Source organism: Bidens hawaiensis, unplaced genomic scaffold (assembly GCF_021521415.1).
Source record: "Bidens hawaiensis isolate Kalapana, Puna unplaced genomic scaffold, B.hawaiensis_p1.1 tig00017470_1, whole genome shotgun sequence".
In the NCBI taxonomy this organism is placed as follows: domain Eukaryota; kingdom Viridiplantae; phylum Streptophyta; class Magnoliopsida; order Asterales; family Asteraceae; genus Bidens; species Bidens hawaiensis.
The window spans coordinates 27489-46349 of NW_027492645.1; the positions used below are offsets into that span (position 1 = coordinate 27489).

Consider the following 18861-nt stretch of genomic DNA (forward strand, 5'->3'; position numbering starts at 1 on the left):
GGCGATCTTTTGTGTTTGGCCTTAGCACAAGAATCATAAACATTGTTTCTAGACTTGTGAGAAAATGGTTTAAGAAACATGATATGTGAGAGTTTATCATCTGAAGCATGTCCCAGTCTCTTATGCCACAAATCAACAGAACTAACAAAAGCCAACCTCCCATTATTCTCCATTCCCATCTCATAAAGGCCATCTTTGCGTCTACCCGTTCCGGTTAATGTCCTCGAGTTCAAATCCTACATGACAAAAAAATCTGGAAAAAATGTCACTGCACAATGAAGGTCTTCGATTAATTTGCCGACAAATAAGAGATCGCACTTGAATGTTGGAATATGTAAAACTTATTTTATTTCAGTTCCATTAGGTAAAACACAGCTCCCTCTCCATTCGATGGCTACATTGTCTCCCTTAGGGATAGTGACAGAGGGCTCATAATTTTTTTTCAATGTTATTTAAAAGAAAACTGTAACAATTTCAACCTCAATATATTCAACCAAAAGAGATGATTCGATATAGAAGACGATTCAGATTAACACAATCTGAAGTTACAACAAGAAAGAACTAATAAACTAGAAATAGATCTTCACCATAACTATTCAATAATCTCTCAATCTCAAGAACATAACTGAAGGATTTGATGAGAGAGCAGTAAGATGAGAACACAGAGACTTGTGGATAAGGTTGTAGGCAAGAAAGAAACTCTGGAAATATAACGTTAAGAAGAATGGGCCAGCCACTAACCAAGGTCCTAGGCTCTGAACAAAAACGGCCCAAGAAGCTCCAAGCCCAAACCGGAAAAAAACCGAACACAAAATAAGTAGACTAACATTAGATAAAAGAGAATATTGATTTGGGAAAATCTATATATTTTTAACACCCCCTCCCCACAAATCAATATTGAAAGACATCAAATAACCCCAAAGACTTGCATAAGCTGTTATGATGGGAGGAAACAAACCTTTTGTGAAGATGTCTGCTAGTTTCTCCCTAGAACCAGTTTTGTGAACCTTAATAACACCCTTAGCAACCTTCTCTCTTAAATAAAAGAGATCAACTTCAAAGTGCTTTGTCTGGTCATGAAAGACTGGATTAGCAGCAATTGAAATGGCGGCAGAATTATCACATAACATGTTTACAGGCAGCTTAACATCCACAGTTAGCTCTTTCAACATGTTAGCTAACCAAACAACTTCGCCAACAGCAGCACACATAGCTCGGTACTCAGCTGAAGCTGATGACCGAGAGACAGTGCTTTGTTTCTTACTTTTCCAAGTCACAAGAGACTTGCCAAGAAAAACACAATACCCCGTAACTGATCTCCTAGTGACTAAGCACTTTGCCCAGTCAGAATCAGAAAAAACAGAGATGCCCAAATTATCACTTTTATTGATTAAAACACCTTTTCCAGGAAACATTTTCAAGTATCTAAGCAATCTTATGGCAATTTTAGATGAACATTAGTGGGACTGTGCATAAATTGACTCAAATATTGCACCGTATAAGCAATATCAGGCCTTGTGTGAGTAAGGTAAATAAGTTTCCCAATTAATTTTTGAAAATTAGAAATATTTTTTAACAACGTTCCTTTTTCTTTATTCAGAACATAATTTTGTTCCAAAGGAACACTCACTGGTTTACAACCAGTTAAACCAAATTCTTTTAAAAGTTCAAGACAATACTTTCTTTGAGAGAGGCAATAACCTGACTCGGTTTTTAAAACTTCAATGCCAAGAAAGTATTTTAACAAACCCAAATCTTTGATAAGAAACTTGGTTTCAAGTAATTCTTTTATGGATTGAATACCATTGTTACTGTTTCCAGTAATGATAATATCATCCACATATACTAACAAAATTATAAACATATCAGGAGTATTTTTAATAAACAATGAGTAATCATTTTGGCTTTGAATAAAACCTATTTCTAACAAAACACCTACTAATTTTTGATTCCACATTCTAGGTGCTTGTTTAAGACCATATAAAGATTTATTTAACCTACATACCTTGTTTTTATTTTTAGAGTAATAGCCCTCAGGTAATTTCATATACACCTCCTCATTTAATTCACCATACAAAAAAGCATTGTTTATATCTAATTGAAAGAGAGACTAGTTATTAAACACGACAAGACTTATGACGCTTCTAACAGTTATCATTTTCACCACAGGTGAAAAAGTCTCATCAAAGTCAATCCCTTCTTTTTGGTTAAAGCCTTTTGCAACTAATCTTGCCTTATACCTCTCAACCTCACCTGTTGACATATACTTAATCTTATACACCCACTTACACTCAATGGGTTTTCTGCCAATTGGGAGATCAACCAAATCCCAAGTATGATTTCTATGTAAAACACCCATTTCCTCATTCATAGCCGACACCCAGTTACTATTAGTACTAGCTTCTTTAAAGGTTTTGGGCTCAAAACTTTTATTTAAAATAGATACCAAACAAAAATTTTCTTTTGAAAGTTTAGAGTAATTTACACCTTTTCTAGCCCGTATTTAAATTTTCCTTCAACAATAAAGTCATGTAATTTTTTGGTAAGACAATATTTCTGGAAGATCTCCTAACATGTATGGAACCTGGTTCCCGAGTACCCTCAGGATGGTCATTTTCACCAGGTTGGAAAGTAGGTTGAGCTACCTCACTGTTGCTATTCACATATTGACTAGGTTGCTGACAAGGTTCAGCCATCCTAGTCTCACTGGAACTACACTCAGGCGGCTGCTCAGATCTACTTTCTCTTGAAACATTTCCCTCCTCATCATCGGGATTTTGTCCATTTGAAACAGATTGGTTGTCTAAATCATCAAACTTATCAAAGAAATTCAAACTATTAATTGAACTATCAGGAAAATTATCAAAATCTTTTTGAAACTCGTTGTTTTTAAAAGGAAAAATGTTTTCATAGAATTTTACATCTCTTGAAAAAACAATCTGTCTTTTCTCAAGATTCCATAGTTTATAATCTTTTTTGTTAAAAGAGTATCCTATGAATACACATTTATCAGCACGTTTACTAAACTTATCAGAATTGTTTAAAACAGTGTGAAAACAAAAATAACCAAAAACTCTCAAATGTACCAAAGAGGGTTTAAATCCAAAAAGTTTTTCATAAGGGGATCTACCATTCAACACCGAAGAGGGAGTCCTGTTGATTAAGTATGTAGCGGTTAGAACAGATTCAGGCCAAAAACTAAGAGGAACACCTCCTTCAAACAATAAAGTCCTAGCAACATTTAACAAATGTCGATGTTTTCTTTCAACAATACCATTTTGTTGAGGAGTGTGGGTGCAAGATGTTTGATGAAGAATGACATTATTTCTACAAAAATTTTGCATTTGATTATTTATAAACTCGGTACCATTATCACTTCTAAAGACTTTAATAGTTGTATTAAACTGGTTTTTAATCATTAGAAAAAAAACTTTCAATGTTTAAAAAAACTTGTGACTTATCATCTAAAAGATACACCCGCACTGCTCTAGAAAAATCATCAACAATTGTTAGGAAGTACATAAAACCTTTCTTACTTTTAATCCAATAAGGACCCCAAACATCAAGATGAACCAATTCACCAACACTATGTGACACATGATCACTAAGAGGAAATGGTTCACGATGTTGTTTGGCTTGATGACAGACATCACAAGGAATAGACTCATTAAAGCTTTTACTTTTTAAATAATCTTTTAACATATTTAAGACCTGACTAGCAGGATGACCTAATATAGCATGCCAACGATTCACTTGATCAAAACTATTGAAACACACCTTTAAAGATTTAGAATCTTCACCACATAGATATAACCCATCTATTTGGTTACCGGTCACTAGGGTTCTTTTTGTGAGTGAGTCCTGAATGAAACAGTTTGACTCATTAAAAGTAACAGACATTCTATTATCTTTTGATAGTTTATAAACTGAAAGAAGATACATAGTATTCTGGTACAATAAACACATCGCTTAGGATCACATCATTATTAAGTTTTAGATTTCCAATTTTAGTTACCAAAGCATTTGATCTGTTTGGATGTTTAATACTTATGTTAAATTCAGAAACATCAATTGGATCTATAATATTTTTATCAGTTTTGACCATGTGTTGATTTGCACTAGAATCAATGACCCAACCAGTTTCAGTTGACAAACTTTTAGAACTATTAAAGCTTAAAAATATTTTCATAATATTTGAATTTGAGAAGCAACTAATACCTCCTACATTACCACCTTGTTGTTCCTCATAAGATTTCTTATTTAGTAAACTAACAGTTTAGACACTTGATCAGAAGTAAGTGAATTAGGTAAAGCATTAGCTGAAGAATCACTTTTAAGAGAACTACCACTTGGTTTGTATACCCCCTTAGGTCTAGAATCTTATGGGTATCCAACAATTTCAAAACACCTTTTTATGGTATGCCATATTTTATCACAGTGTGTGCACTTCAAATTAGGGTTGGGCCCTCTCACAAACTTTTTCTTATTATCATAAGGTTGACTTGTTTTAGATACAAAACCAACATTTTGAGTTTGAATTTTAGAAGAACGATTGCTATTTCTATGTGATTCTTCCCTAGACACAATCGAAAAGGCAACTTTGTTCCCTTGTCAACAAGTTACTTCTAATAGGCTGATAGATGTCATCTAATCCCACAAGAAATTGCATCAGTTTGATTAAATGATTGAAATCATTAAAGCTTTTAGAAGCTTGACACGAACAAGAAGGAAGTTGAACCATAGAATCAAACTGCTTCCACATGGTGTTGAGTTTGTGATAGTAATCTGCTACAGAAGAACCATTTTGGGAAAGCCTATTGATCTTCTGATATAGATCAAAAATCACAGACCCATCCACCTTGTCATAAGTTTCCTTCAAGTCTTCCCAAACCTCAATGTGACAACCTGTTATATCCGTACAATCCCTAAATAAAAATTAAACGTAATGACATTTCATAAATGCAATTGAATGGTTACGTATGCATTCGATCATCAAGCGACTAGTACAAATAAATAAATAAATAAAAATCATTCATGCACATCATACACGTTAGGTAATTAAAGGATTACCTAGTCACACACGAAACAACTCAACATACATGAACGCTGGAGAAAAATTATACTACCGCACACAATGATAAATACGTAGATTAATATTTGCATGTTCATTTAGGAGATCTAATATGATAATTATGTTCGAGCATACATATTCATATTAGAACGAAAGTATGTCTCTTATATAGTTAATTAACTATGCATTACAATGTGTGTGTGTGCATGTGTGTATATATAAACATACTAGTATATAATATTACTCGTAGAGTACGTACGGGTTTGTTTCCTAGACACCCGGTTAATTAAATATATAAACCACAATAAACATCTAAATTTAATAATCTTATCCAAACTACTCCACCTTTACGGATTGAGACCTAACCACAAAAACCGGCTTCCATTCTACAACTTACATAAAATATTTATGTGTTTAAAAAGGAAAAGAGAGAGAGAGAGAGAGAGAGGATCAAGCATGCAATATTAAACTAATATCTAGTGTAACAAAAGTCATGAGTTGTAATTTGTAAGTGATAACCAACCGTTTCTCACCTCACCTCCCTCCTAATCGTACAACATACATATCCATAACCCTTTTCATATAATATAAACACCATAACCTCATAACATAATATTATAAGTACACTTGCACCACCTTTCTTTTCTTTTCTTGTTGTTTCTCGTCTGGAACCTGCAGCAAAAGCTGCCCACAGCTCACATGGAGGTCCAAAACACAATATGACAAAACCTCATATGGTAAGTGTGATTGTAGCAAACCCCCTATGATATTAGACACAATATGACAAGACCTCACCACTCTTTCTGCTATGTTATGACAAGTTAAACCACACCCTCACTCAACCATAGGTTTGTGAGGAGAAACAAACACAAACACAACCCAATGTTGCAGCTATAATCCACCACCCCTAGATCATAAACACATCACATGAATCATCACCTTATATATATTCAACCCTTATGTTTTTTTTACTTAACATGAATAAGCATCCCAACACCCCTAAAACGAAATCAAGCAGGCCTCAGCTGTTCTCCTTAAATTGGTGCATGAATAAGCAAGCAAGAAGCAAACAACTCATAATCAGCTTATGTCCAAACCAATCAGTCTGCGTAGGACGCCCATAACTCTCTCCCCACACCTCCAAATCACGATTTTCTACTTGGGGATGAAACTTCTATGTCTTCCTTAAACTTTCCAACTGGTTTAATTTCGTCTGGCCAAGAATTCGACCTCCAAAGCAACCCCAAAGCAAAACAGCGCTGGATTTGTAACTACACGTCTACCTTCTGATGATTTCTTAATTTAAGGTATCAAATAAACTCCAAATTAATTGAATCTTTTTCCTAATATCTTGGGACTAATTGAAGTATAACATATCCAAAATTTATAGGCACTGGAGCTGATTTGCACCCTCAAATTGTCCTTACCCGATACACCTTTCTACATACGTTTAGCCACTCCATTTCAAGATTGAGGGCAAGCTAGAAGTCTAGGACGATAGAAGATTCAAGATCTCCTCTTTTCTTCATATTTATATTATTATCTCCTATAACTTTGCTTAGGTAAGTTCCTACCAACTTGGTCTTTCGCATTCTTTACTAAACATACAAGTTTTGAAGACTTGTATAAGGAACCACCCCTAAGATGTAGGCTAAAAGATGAAGGAGTATGGACCAACACTAAAACAAGAGTTTATTTTCAAACAAATCACTTCATGTAAAGATGAGCATGATTAATTTTGATGGTAATTACCACATTACTAAATCAGTGTTTGTTGGTTAAAACCATTGCACACCTAGGAAATATGCAAAAACAAGATAAAAGGTACACTTAGAGAGAGACTGTGAGCTGTTAGGACTTTAACCCAGATTCATAGGACCATAAGTCGACCAATGCTCAACAAAAACACGTGATTCTTGATTATAAAACTAAATTCAGGAAGTTAGGTTTCCAATCCAATTGGTCTCATTCAATTGGGACATGATTTGCTACCCCAAACAGTCTTTGTAAAAGTTTGTGTCAAAACTATACTTTCATTATCAGATTTTGGTCTCAACAAAGGACCCATAACTTACTCATAATAGGTCCAAATGTCATACCCCGCCTTCGGGCATAGGCGTGTGACTCACAGTTGGTACAACTTTTGTCAATTTATCAAAGTTTGCAGCGGAAAATGTTAATTTAAAATATTTAATTTCATAATAAAGGGATTTAAACACCCTTGATCGTTTTACAAAATTACTTGTTTAAGAACAAGTTTAATATATATATGCTTCATTACAAAATTTGCTGAGCCACCAGCTGTAAACTATGCCTAGTGTTCTTTTATCTCCAATGGCATATCCATCACTATTCCTTACTCATGGTTACCTGAAAACAGTTTCAAAATACGTCAGCTATTATATGCTGGAGAATACGCTGACTCAATAAAAAATTTTCACAATTCGTAATGACACAACACCAATAGTGTTCAACGACTCAGTGGGTCTCAATCCCATCTCATCGGAACTAAACATACGCACAAACCACATAATCGGACTTCACTCGCCCTAGAGACAGTCACTTGTCTCATGGTCAGTATGTCTGTAGTGTGCCCACTACAGTACATATATGTAAGGATCCAGAAATATGTGTATTTTAGCCTGAGTGTTTAGTACTACCTTGTATTAAAACGTTTTAGAGGATTTGAACCAACCCTCATGCAATTATTTCCATAACTCTTTTACATATGGATAACAGTCCATAGTTTCAAAGAGTAAATATCTTTTCAAAATATACAGTACACAGACATATTCACATCATAAAACATTTCACACTATAAAAAGGTTTGGACGTATTCACCTTTTGTTGATTTCAAGATTTCTCACCAACAGATGTCTGATCTTTATCTCGGACCTATAGTACGAGAATAACATTCTATAAATAACTAGATCTACAATCTAGCTATAGACCTTAAGTCTATTTGCATAACCTTTACCTTGATATTCATTTCATTTTATAAAACATTTATATACTACGTTTCTTCATCATGAAGAAACGTATATATCAAGTTTCTTCTTTCATAAGTAATATCTTTATAAAAATAAAGAGCAACATTTCATCAAAAATCTTATCTTATGAAAGCTTATATTTCACTTACTTGATCAATGTATAGACTATACCCTTGACTAGGGTCTAAGCTATATAAAATAATAATAAAATAATAACTTAAGCATAATCCTTACCTTAAGCGGGTATTTTGATTTGCCAAAGCCTTGTACAAGTAGCACTTCTACTTAAACCATCAGAACCTTATTTCAAACTCGCTTAACCACTCGACAGAGTGTTAGAACTTCAATTCATGCACGAATTACGAGAAATCGGAACTACGGAACCTCACACGAGTCGGCACGTCTCCCAAGGTTGTGTGTGTGAAAGTGAGTGTGAAAATGAGATGTAAATGCTTCAAACCCATAGCCCCCTTTTATAGGCAAAGTTTTGACCACCATCGCGTAGCGCGATGGGTTTTCCCCTGACCATTGCGTAGCGCGACGCCGCAATCCACCAGAGATTGCCACGTGTTGACACATGGTTGATCCGGTTACTTAACTGGGTCATCGTGTAGCGCGATACCCCCTTCCTTCTGGACCATCGCGTAGCGCGACGCCCCTTTTTCTAAACTCATGGGAAACTGCATCGTGTAGCGCGATGATCTAATCAGTATACCCGTCGTGCGAAATGCCAAGTGCGCCATCAAAACGCCACATTACGCCCATCGCCCGTGTCTGAGTCCGAGTCCGTGCGCGTGCGCGTCGGGTGCTTCGCACCCTCCGCTAGGACTAGAGAGTGGTTAACCCCATAAGAACATTACCATGGAAAACTCCTTCCTTATAAAGTGATTTTATTTCTTTCCCACCTTCCATGTGGATGGAGTTTCCTTACTTATTCCCTTAACATAATATGCTTTCTTTTCTTTATCATCCTTTTTCCCACTACCTTTCTCATAATTATTTTTGGTCCTTTATCTTTATAAACTTGTCAAATTTGGACCTAAATTTTGTGGGTGTTACATCCTCCCCACCTTGGAATGAATCTCATCTTCGAGATTCGCTAGAACAGATGTGGATACTTCTTTCTCATTTCCGATTCTAACTCCCAAGTAAATTCTGATCCTCTTCGAAGTTCCATATTATCTTGACTAATTTTAGCTTTCGTCGTTTAATTCTCTTTACTTGGAAATCTTCAATTTGTAGAGGTTGTTCTACAAATTTCAGATTCTCATTGATTTCAACATCCTTTAAAGGCATAGCTAAAGTTTCGTCAGCTAGACACTTTCGTAAGTTAGAAACATGAAATACATCATGTATTCCTTTCATCTCTTATGGCAGTCGTAAGCGATAAGCAACAGTACCGATTCGTTCTAACACTTCAAATGGTCCCACAAAACGCGGACTTAATTTTCCTTTCTTGCCGAATCGTACAACACCTTTCCAGGGTGAAACTTTTAATAAAACTTTATCGCCTACTTGAAATTCTAGCGGCTTACGGCGAACATCTGCATAATTCTTTTGTCGATATCTTGCCGTCTTAAGTCGTTCACAGATTTGTAATATCTTATCTGTTGTTTCTTGGACTATCTCAGGTCCAGACATTTGATTATCTCCAGTTTCAGACCAACACACCGGAGTTCTACATTTCCGTCCATACAATGCTTCAAAAGGTGTGGCTTGAATACTCTTGTGATAACTGTTATTATACGAGAATTCCATCAAAGGAAGATGATCATCCCAACTTCCTCCTAGATCAATTACACAAGCTCGGAGCATATCTTCAAGCGTTTGAATTGTTCTCTCACTCTGCCCATCAGTTTGAGGATGATAAGCAGTGCTAAGATTCAGTTGAGTTCCTAACGCTTGTTGTAACTTTTCCAAAAATGAGAAGTAAATCTACTATCCCGATCAGATATGATAGATAATGGTACACCATGTAATGATACTATGTTGTTCACGTATATTCGTGCCAATCTATTCATAGAGTAAGATTCATTGATTGGTATGAAATGAGCAGACTTAGTTAACCTATCAATAATGACCCAAATTGCGTTATGTTGTCGGGTAGTCTTAGGGAGTTTCGTAATAAAATCCATTGTTATCATTTCCCATTTCTAAACGGGTAGTTCAGGTTGTTGAAGCAAACCGGAAGGTTTCTGATGCTTAGCCTTAACTTGCAAACATGTTAAACATTTGGCTACGAACAGAGCAATATCCTTTTTCATCCCGTTCCACCAGTAGTTAGGTTTAAGGTTTTGATACATTTTATCACTACCGGGATGCATCATATACTTTGATCGATGAGCTTCACTCATAATCCTTTCACGTAAATCCTCAATCTTTGGTACCCAGATTCTGTTTCCAAGTCTGAGTATGTCATCATCTCCTTTAATTAAAGAATCGATTGTACCATTCCGTTTTTCTTCGGAGATTTGCTTTTCTTCTATTGCTTTCTTTTGAGTCTCCTTGATTTGTGCAATTAAATCTATTCGTAGTTCCAGTCTTAAGGCTCTAACCCTCTTGGGTTTTTCATGTTCATTGCGACTCAATACGTCAGCTACTACATTTGCTTTTCCTTCATGATAGATGATTTCACAGTCATAATCGTTTAGGGTTTCCATCCATCTTCTTTGACGCATATTAAGTTTCTTTTGATCAAAGATATGTTTTAAACTTTTATGATCAGTGTACACGATAAACTTTACTCCATATAGATAGTGTCTCCTTAACTTTAAAGCAAAAGTTATGGCACCCAACTCTAGATCATGAGTCGTGTAATTCTTTTCGCGTACTTTCAATTGTCGAGAAGCATAAGCTATTACTTTGTTTCGTTGCATTAGTACACAACCCATACCTGAATGAGATGCATCACTAAATACAACAAAATCTTCTGTACCTTCTGGCAAGGCCAGTATAGGTGCATTAGTGAGCTTTTGTTTGAGTAAGTCAAATGCTTCTTGTTGCTTGGTTCCCCATTCATACTTAACATTCTTTCGAGTTAAAGAAGTTAAGGGAACTGCTATACGGGAGAAATTCTAGATAAATCTTCTATAGTATCCAGCCAAACCTAGAAAACTTCGAACTTCGGTTGGCGATTTCGGAATTTCCCATTTAGCTATCGCTTCAATCTTGGCGGGATCTACTTGAATTCCATTTGCATTGATAACATGACCAAGAAATTGTACCTCATGTAGCCAAAATTCACACTTAGAAAACTTAGCATACAATTTCTCATTTCGAAGTAGTTCAAGCAAAATCATGAGATGATTCTTATGATCCTATTCCGATTTAGAATAAATAAGTATATCGTCGATGAGCACGATTACAAATTTATCTAAATAAGGTTTACAAATTCTGTTCATTATGTCCATGAATGCTGCGGGAACATTTGTAAGTCCAAATGGCATAACCGTGAATTCAAAATGTCCATATCTGGTTCTAAATGCAGTCTTTGGAATATCTTCTTCTTGGACTTTTAATTGATGATAACCTGAACGTAAATCGATTTTTGAAAAACAGCTTGCTCCTTGTAGTTGATCAAACAAATCGTCGATTCTTGGAAGTGGATATTTATTCTTGATGGTTACTTTGTTCAGTTCACGATAATCGATGCACATTCTCATTGAACCGTCTTTCTTTTTCACAAACAGAATCGGAGCTCCCAAGGTGAAAAACTTGGTCTTATAAATCCTTTCTCTAACAGTTCATCTAACTGTTTCTTTAATTCTTTCATTTCCGTTGGAGCTAGTCTATACGGGGATTTGGCTATTGGAGCGGTTCCGGGTACTAAATCGATTCTAAATTCAACATCATGCTCCGGTGGTATTCCCGGTAATTCTTCTGGGAAAACATGAGGAAATTCTGAGACAATTGATACATCTTCTAATTTCTTCTCTTTAGGTTCTTCCGTTACATACACCATGATGCTAAACATCCTTTACGTAGATATTTATTAGCTTTAATCATCGAGATTAAGCTAACATGACCTCCATCTTTGTCTCCGGCTATTTGAATTGTCTTCCCGTTTGCACGAATTTCAATTGCTTTCTTATCACATAAGATACAGGCTTGATTATCAGATAACCAGTTCATACCTAAAACAATATCAAAGCCTGCCAATGTCATGGGTAACAGCTGGACAGGTATGACATGTCCTGCTAATAGAATTTTACCCTTGTTCAATACTTCAGATATTCTAACTTGATTACCGTCGGCTGTTTCTACCATGAGGGATTTGTTTAATTTAACTAAGGGTTCGTTTAATAGACTACAAAATTTCTTATCTATAAAACTTTGGTTTGCACTCGAGTCAAACAAAACTCTAGCATAAACATTATTAACAAGAAACGTACCGGTTATGACTTCCGGCATTTCAACTGCCTTCTCAGTGTTGAGCACAAAAACACGTGCATTTCCTTTCCTACCTTCATTTTTCGTTCCACTACCATTTGCACTTTCTCCTCTAGTCTTCTTCTTCGGGCATTCATTCTGAAAATGTCCCATTTCTCCACAGCCATAGCAAGAAATCTTATTTTTCCAACAATCAGTTGTTGCATGACCCATTTGTTTACAATTGGTACAGGTAAGTGACTGATTGAACCTACACCTTCCAAGATGTCTTCGGTTACATATCTTACATAACGGGATTTGTGATTGAAAATTTTTCCTCTCCCCACGGTACTGTTTCTTGTTCTCTTTTTCATTCTTTCTAAACACAACTTCCTTCTTGAATACATTTTCTTTCTTTTCTTCTTCACGAGTCCTGATCAACCCGTTCATCATGTATCCAGCCAACTCCATGGCTGAATCGATAGTTTGAGGTAGAGACGATCTGACCATATCCCTAATCTCTTTTGGCAAACCCCAGATATACGAGTGACCTTGTTATTATTTGGCGTTACCAAGTGTGGTACGATCCTACAATACTCCAAGAACTTAGTATTGTAGTCCTTGAGGTTTGTCCCAACAACTCTATGATTTAAAAACTTGATTTGAATTTCATCTTTTTCATTCATCGGGCAAAACTTCCTGCTCCTTAAATTCTTCCCAACTCAACTTATACATGTTTAGTCTACCCTTAGCTTGTATAAGGGTATTCCACCATTGCAGAGCTTCACCTTTGAACGATTGGGAGGAATACTGAATTGCTTCTTCCTCAGAACACTTACTAATGACATTGATGGCTTCCATTTCTTCAAGCCATCCCAGTGCAGCAATAACACCATCGCTTCCATCAAAATTCTTGTGCTTAAACATCTGGTATGTCTTGTAACTACAATCTTTCTTAGTCTTCTGTTTCTTGGTTTTCTTCTCCTCATAATCGCTATCAGCGTTAGAGCTGACATGTTCTTCTTCTTCTACTTCTCTCTTAGACTTATTAGATTTCTCATTGCTCGATGTTTCTTTCTTTCTCATAGTCTCGAGCATAGCTGGAAAAGGTTCGGCAATTCCTCTTGCAATCAGTTCTTGCATATCTTCTTTTCTCACAAATTGATCATCAGCAGGAGGGGTAACATTCACTTCCTGATTTTCGACAACTTGGTTTTCGATATTTTTCTTCAGTATCCCTCTCGTATTCCTTGAGGGTACACTAGAATTTCCCTTTTTTGACATTCTATAGACGAGAAAATAGGAGGTAACTATTAGTCACTATCTCTAAGAATTCTTCAAAAGCATATATATCTTATCCGTACTTTCATACACCTAAATTGGTTAAAGCCTAAGTACTTTATTTAATACTTAATTCGCTAAAACCGATGGCTCTGATATCAACCTGTCACACCCCGCCTTCGGGCCTAGGCGTGTGACTCACAGTTGGTACCACTTTTGTCAATTTATCAAAGTTTGCAGCGGAAAATGTTAATTTAAAATATTTAATTTCATAATAAAGGGATTTAAACACCCTTGATCGTTTTACAAAATTACTTGTTTAAGAACAAGTTTAATATATTTATGCTTCATTACAAAATTTGCTGAGCCACCAGCTGTAAACTATGCCTAGTGTTCTTCTATCTCCACTGGCATATCCATCACTATTCCTTACTCCTGGTTACCTGAAAACAGTTTCAAAATACGTCAGCTATATGCTGGTGAATACGCTGACTCAATAAAACATTTTTACAATTCGTAATGACATAACACCAATAGTGTTCAACGACTCAATGGGTCTCAATCCCATCTCATCAGAACTAAACATATGCACAAACCACATAATCGGACTTCACTCGTCCTAGAGACAGTCACTTGTCTCATGGTCAGTATGTCTGTGGTGTGCCCACTACAGTACATATATGTAAGGATCCAGACACATGTGTATTTTAGCCTGAGTGTTTAGTACTACCTTGTATCAAAACGTTTTAGAGGATTTGAACCAACCCTCGTCACCCCTCGTGATTCCGCCAAGGCGGGGTGTGACGCTCAACAGCAAGTTGAGAATAGACTTGTCCTACATATAGCTCCTTACTAATAGAATTTAAAATCCAAGTGAGTACTACAGAGTTACATCTATCCCACTGACTTGCTAAAACATTATTGTCATTTGGTTTGACACATAATCCAGTTACAAAACCATACTTATTTTTAACTTGTAAAGCAAGTTTCATAGAATTAGCCCCAATTGAATAGTTTTCAGTCCTTTTCAGTTTAAAGTTGATGATGGTTAGGGAAATACAATCACTTGGATGTAGATACAAGGGATTAGTGACATCTAGCTTACTTATTAGTGTATCATTGTTAACCACAACTGAATCAGAATCACCCATTTAAAAAAACAACTAAACACAGATAAACCTAATGCACACAAGAACCAGTGTACATCTGGTATTAACAAATGCCTAATGCAAAAAGAAACCAAAAAAAAAATACAAAATTAAACAGTAACAAAGAGAAAGGAACAATCTCACCAAACGAGCGCAGTAGAAAAGGGACAGCCGTAACCTTCACTTAGGGTTACGAACTGTCAGAATAATCCCACGAACACCTTCTTCAATAGTCGTAGCCTTCACTTGGGTTTCAGATCTGGAAAACTCTCAACACCACCGATCAGAGAAAAACGAAACGAGGAAGAGCGATGGATCAGAGCCGTCCGTATCTGCTCTGGTACCATGTAACAATTTCAACCTCAATATATTCAACCAAAAGAGATGATTTGATACAGAAGACGATTCAGATTAACACGATCTGAAGTTACAACAAGAAAGAACTAATAAACTAGAAATAGATCTTCACTATAACTATTCAATAATCTCTCAATCTCAAGAACATGACTAAGAACATAACTGAAGGATTTGATGAGAGAGCAGTAAGATGAGAACACAGAGACTTGTGGATAAGGTTGTAGACAAGAAAGAAACTCTGGAAATATAACGTTGAGAAGAATAGGCCAGCCACTGAACCAAGGTCCTAGGCTCCAAGCCATTGAACAAAAAAGGCCCAAGAAGCTTCAACCCATACCGGAAAAAAACCGAACACAAAACAAGCAAACTAACATTAGATAAAAGAGAATATTGATTTGGGAAATTCTATATATTTTTAACAAAAACCTTTGTTGGTGATGTGATCGATAGCTCCAGAATCAAACAATCCAGTGGGCGTCACAATCATTACTACCTGTCATCTTAGCGCATGGTCCATCACCATTGTTTGCTGCAGCATTTCCTCCCGTGAACAACTTCAAAAATTGTCGGTATTGATCCGGTGTTAGCCCCAGTGGACTCGTTTTAGTATCAACACCCTCTGCCTTTGGTTTAGTTTTTTTCTTACCGAGCCACCATTCCGGATATCCAATCCACTTGAAGCATCCGTCTCGATTGTATCCGTTTTTTTTACAAAACGTGCAATGTTCGACTTGATCTTCATCACTCCGTTTGCTAATTTCTGTTTCTTTGTCAGACATGGTGGCGGCTTATTAGGGTTTTGGCTGCTGCTCTGATGCCATGAAGAAGGCAAAGGTTTTTGTTTTATTTCAATAATAATTTGATTGAGGTACAGAAACCAAATTAAATACAAACTCACATGATTATAGTGAGTCAAAAAGGATACAATGAGAAATAAAGGAAAACTAAACAAAAGGGAAAATATAACAAATCTTATATGTTTATGTACATGTGTAGGTAGATTCACTTGACTATGCAAGTTAGGTTAAATTATAGTTGGGCTAAGCTGCTGATTTGTGTTTAAATGCTTGATTTGAACTAATTTGTGCCGATTTGCTCAATTTGAAGTGATTTGCTTGATGTCATGGTGATTTATGTGTTAGCTCGTTTATTAAATGAGCCGAACCTGATCTGTGGTGTGAATTGGGGTTGAATTTGCTGATTGTAGTTGAGCCATGGGCTGATTTGTGTGTTTATATTCACTAGATTTTGGGTGGATTTGCTCTATTTGAAGTGATTTGTGTGAATTTGCTTGTATTGATGGTGATTTGTGTGTTAGCTCATTTAATAAACAATCTCGATCCCGAGCCTAGTGTGCGTAAATAAAACAATATTGGTCTAAACGAGCTGAACCCGAGACATGGTCGGTTTGGCTCGTGAAATGGATCGGCTCATGACTCGATTTGTAGATTATGAGTTTTATGAACACAATTAGTTTATACAAGATGTTTTAGTTTTTGAGTTTTATGAACACAATTAGCCATGGATCGGCTCATGACTCAGTTTGTAGTTTATGAGTTTTCTTTAACACAATTATCCATGGTTGGTTCGGCTCGTGGCTCAGTTTGTGTATATAAATTAATGATGATAATAGTTATGAGTTCTGATTTCATGGTCAACCAGAATAAATGTAAACAAAAGTATTTTTAAACTTTGCTGCTTGAAACGGGTCATTTATTAGTACAGATCAAAACGGGCAGAGTGAGTTTCCCAGCAAAACGCTAATATCCATTCAAAAAGAAAACTATAAATAACTAATGTGTTAATTACTATTGTAAAAACAATCTAATAATAAAAATAACACAAGCCTATGAATAAACTGATTTAGGAGGTCATATGCATTGCAGATAAACTTTTTGAATTGACACATTTTACTGCTTTGAGAGAATACTCAGCCCTAATGTTAAACAAGTAGTCTAAACGAGCTGACCCACACTCAGCTCATTTATAATTTAGTTGAACCTGAGCTCGAGTCGAAGGAGAGTCTGATTAAAAGAATAGTTTGTTGCAATAGATAACTTGAATCATATTATATTTTTGTATTGTATATCTTATAACTTTTCATATCATGGCGGAAGTCATGCCTCGAAGACATGGCGGAAGTCATGCCTCGAGGACATGGTTGCGATGGTGTTGAGGATCCGCCACCTCTAGGCGGTTTTGGGCGGGGTATTCACGAGGAGGACCGTAAGTGTTATTAAATTTATATATTTACTGTATTTTATTCATTTATTATAAATATATATTGTGACCAATAATTTTTAATTATGTTTGTAGTTGTCCCTGCTCCTTCTTGACGTAAGGTACAAGGTGTAGCCAAAAATAAAAAATTGGCAATGGCGTTGAACATGTAGTCTCAAAGCTATACAGAGACCGAAAAAACAAAGCAAAAGATCATTATAACGCTATGGGCGGAAATGTTGATCTAGAGTTAATAAAGAGTAAACCACCCAAGGATATGGGCGAAGAAAATTGGAAGAAAGCTGTTGACTTATTCAACACTGAAACACATGAAAATCGGTCATCGGTTAACAAAGCAAATCATAAAAAGCAACGATACACAAACCGCGGGGGGGGGGGGGGGGGGGACGTCATCCTATAGTAGCTATGGCTACAAAAGTGTAATGCTTTATATATATAATACACACACACATTACATCTAAGCTTTTTTATTTATTGTATGATTTAATTTTTAATATTATACAGAGTATGAACGAGTTCCAAGTGTTTAAGAAAGCTCATTGTCGATGTGATGGAACTTTTGATTGTGAGGTGGCCCTGCAGCAATATGTAGTATTTATTAACGGAGTCTAATAGCGAATGCGAGTGTTGAAGAAAATACTGAGCTGATCCCAAATGTGGTTGGAGTATTTGAAAAGGTGATGGGTCCTCGGCACGGATATAGTAGAGGTATCGGGCCTAAACCTTCTATAGCCGCATCATTGAGTATCGCTGGTCAACGTGAGGAGGAGCAAACAAATCAGCCTTTCTTTACACCGGTAAAAATATTTTATTTTTATGTTGGTAATTTGGTTTATGTTGGAAAATGTATTAGATGAGGCAAAGTGGATGTGTTAGTGAATCAAAGTGGGTTTGGTAATTTTCAACCCATATTGGTAAATTGTTTACTTTTTAACTTAAGGCGTATATCTTATTTTGTAGGCTCAACTTGATAGAATTTTTAACAACCTGAATTTTCTAGCTCGCATTTCACAACATATGGATTCGGCCACATCAAACAAGGGATCAAAGAGAGGCAACCAAGATGACATGGACAAGAAAGAAGAATGATGTTTTGGACTTGCTACTCTTATGTTAAGTTTTAAACGGTTGTTTTGTATTTTGCCTTAACTAAACAAGTTATCCTATCTAGATGACAGTTATGTAAATTTATGATTATATCTATGAAAATCGTTGGAATGTGTATTTGGACTATGAGTTTTGTGTATTATATAAAATTAGAATATCTGCAAAAATTAAAACTGGTCTGAGACTTTTAGTGGCGACGGTTACTCAATAGCGACGACATATATTTGTCGCTAATAGTTGCACCTTAGCGGCAACAGCTATAGTCATTAGCAGCGACCTCGAAGTCATAGCGACGGCC

At 36.0% G+C, this 18861-nt stretch overlaps 1 long non-coding RNA gene across 1 annotated transcript; it reads right to left on the reverse strand.

The window, feature by feature from the left end:
* Positions 1–2541: 2541 nt before the first annotated feature.
* On the reverse strand, positions 2542–4269 carry LOC143554018 (uncharacterized). Its single transcript, XR_013138924.1, has 3 exons — positions 4219–4269; positions 3778–3861; positions 2542–3153 (listed from the first exon to the last, which is right to left on the reverse strand). It is a non-coding gene; the product is annotated as an uncharacterized LOC143554018 (long non-coding RNA).
* Between the last annotated feature and the right edge of the window lie 14592 nt (positions 4270–18861).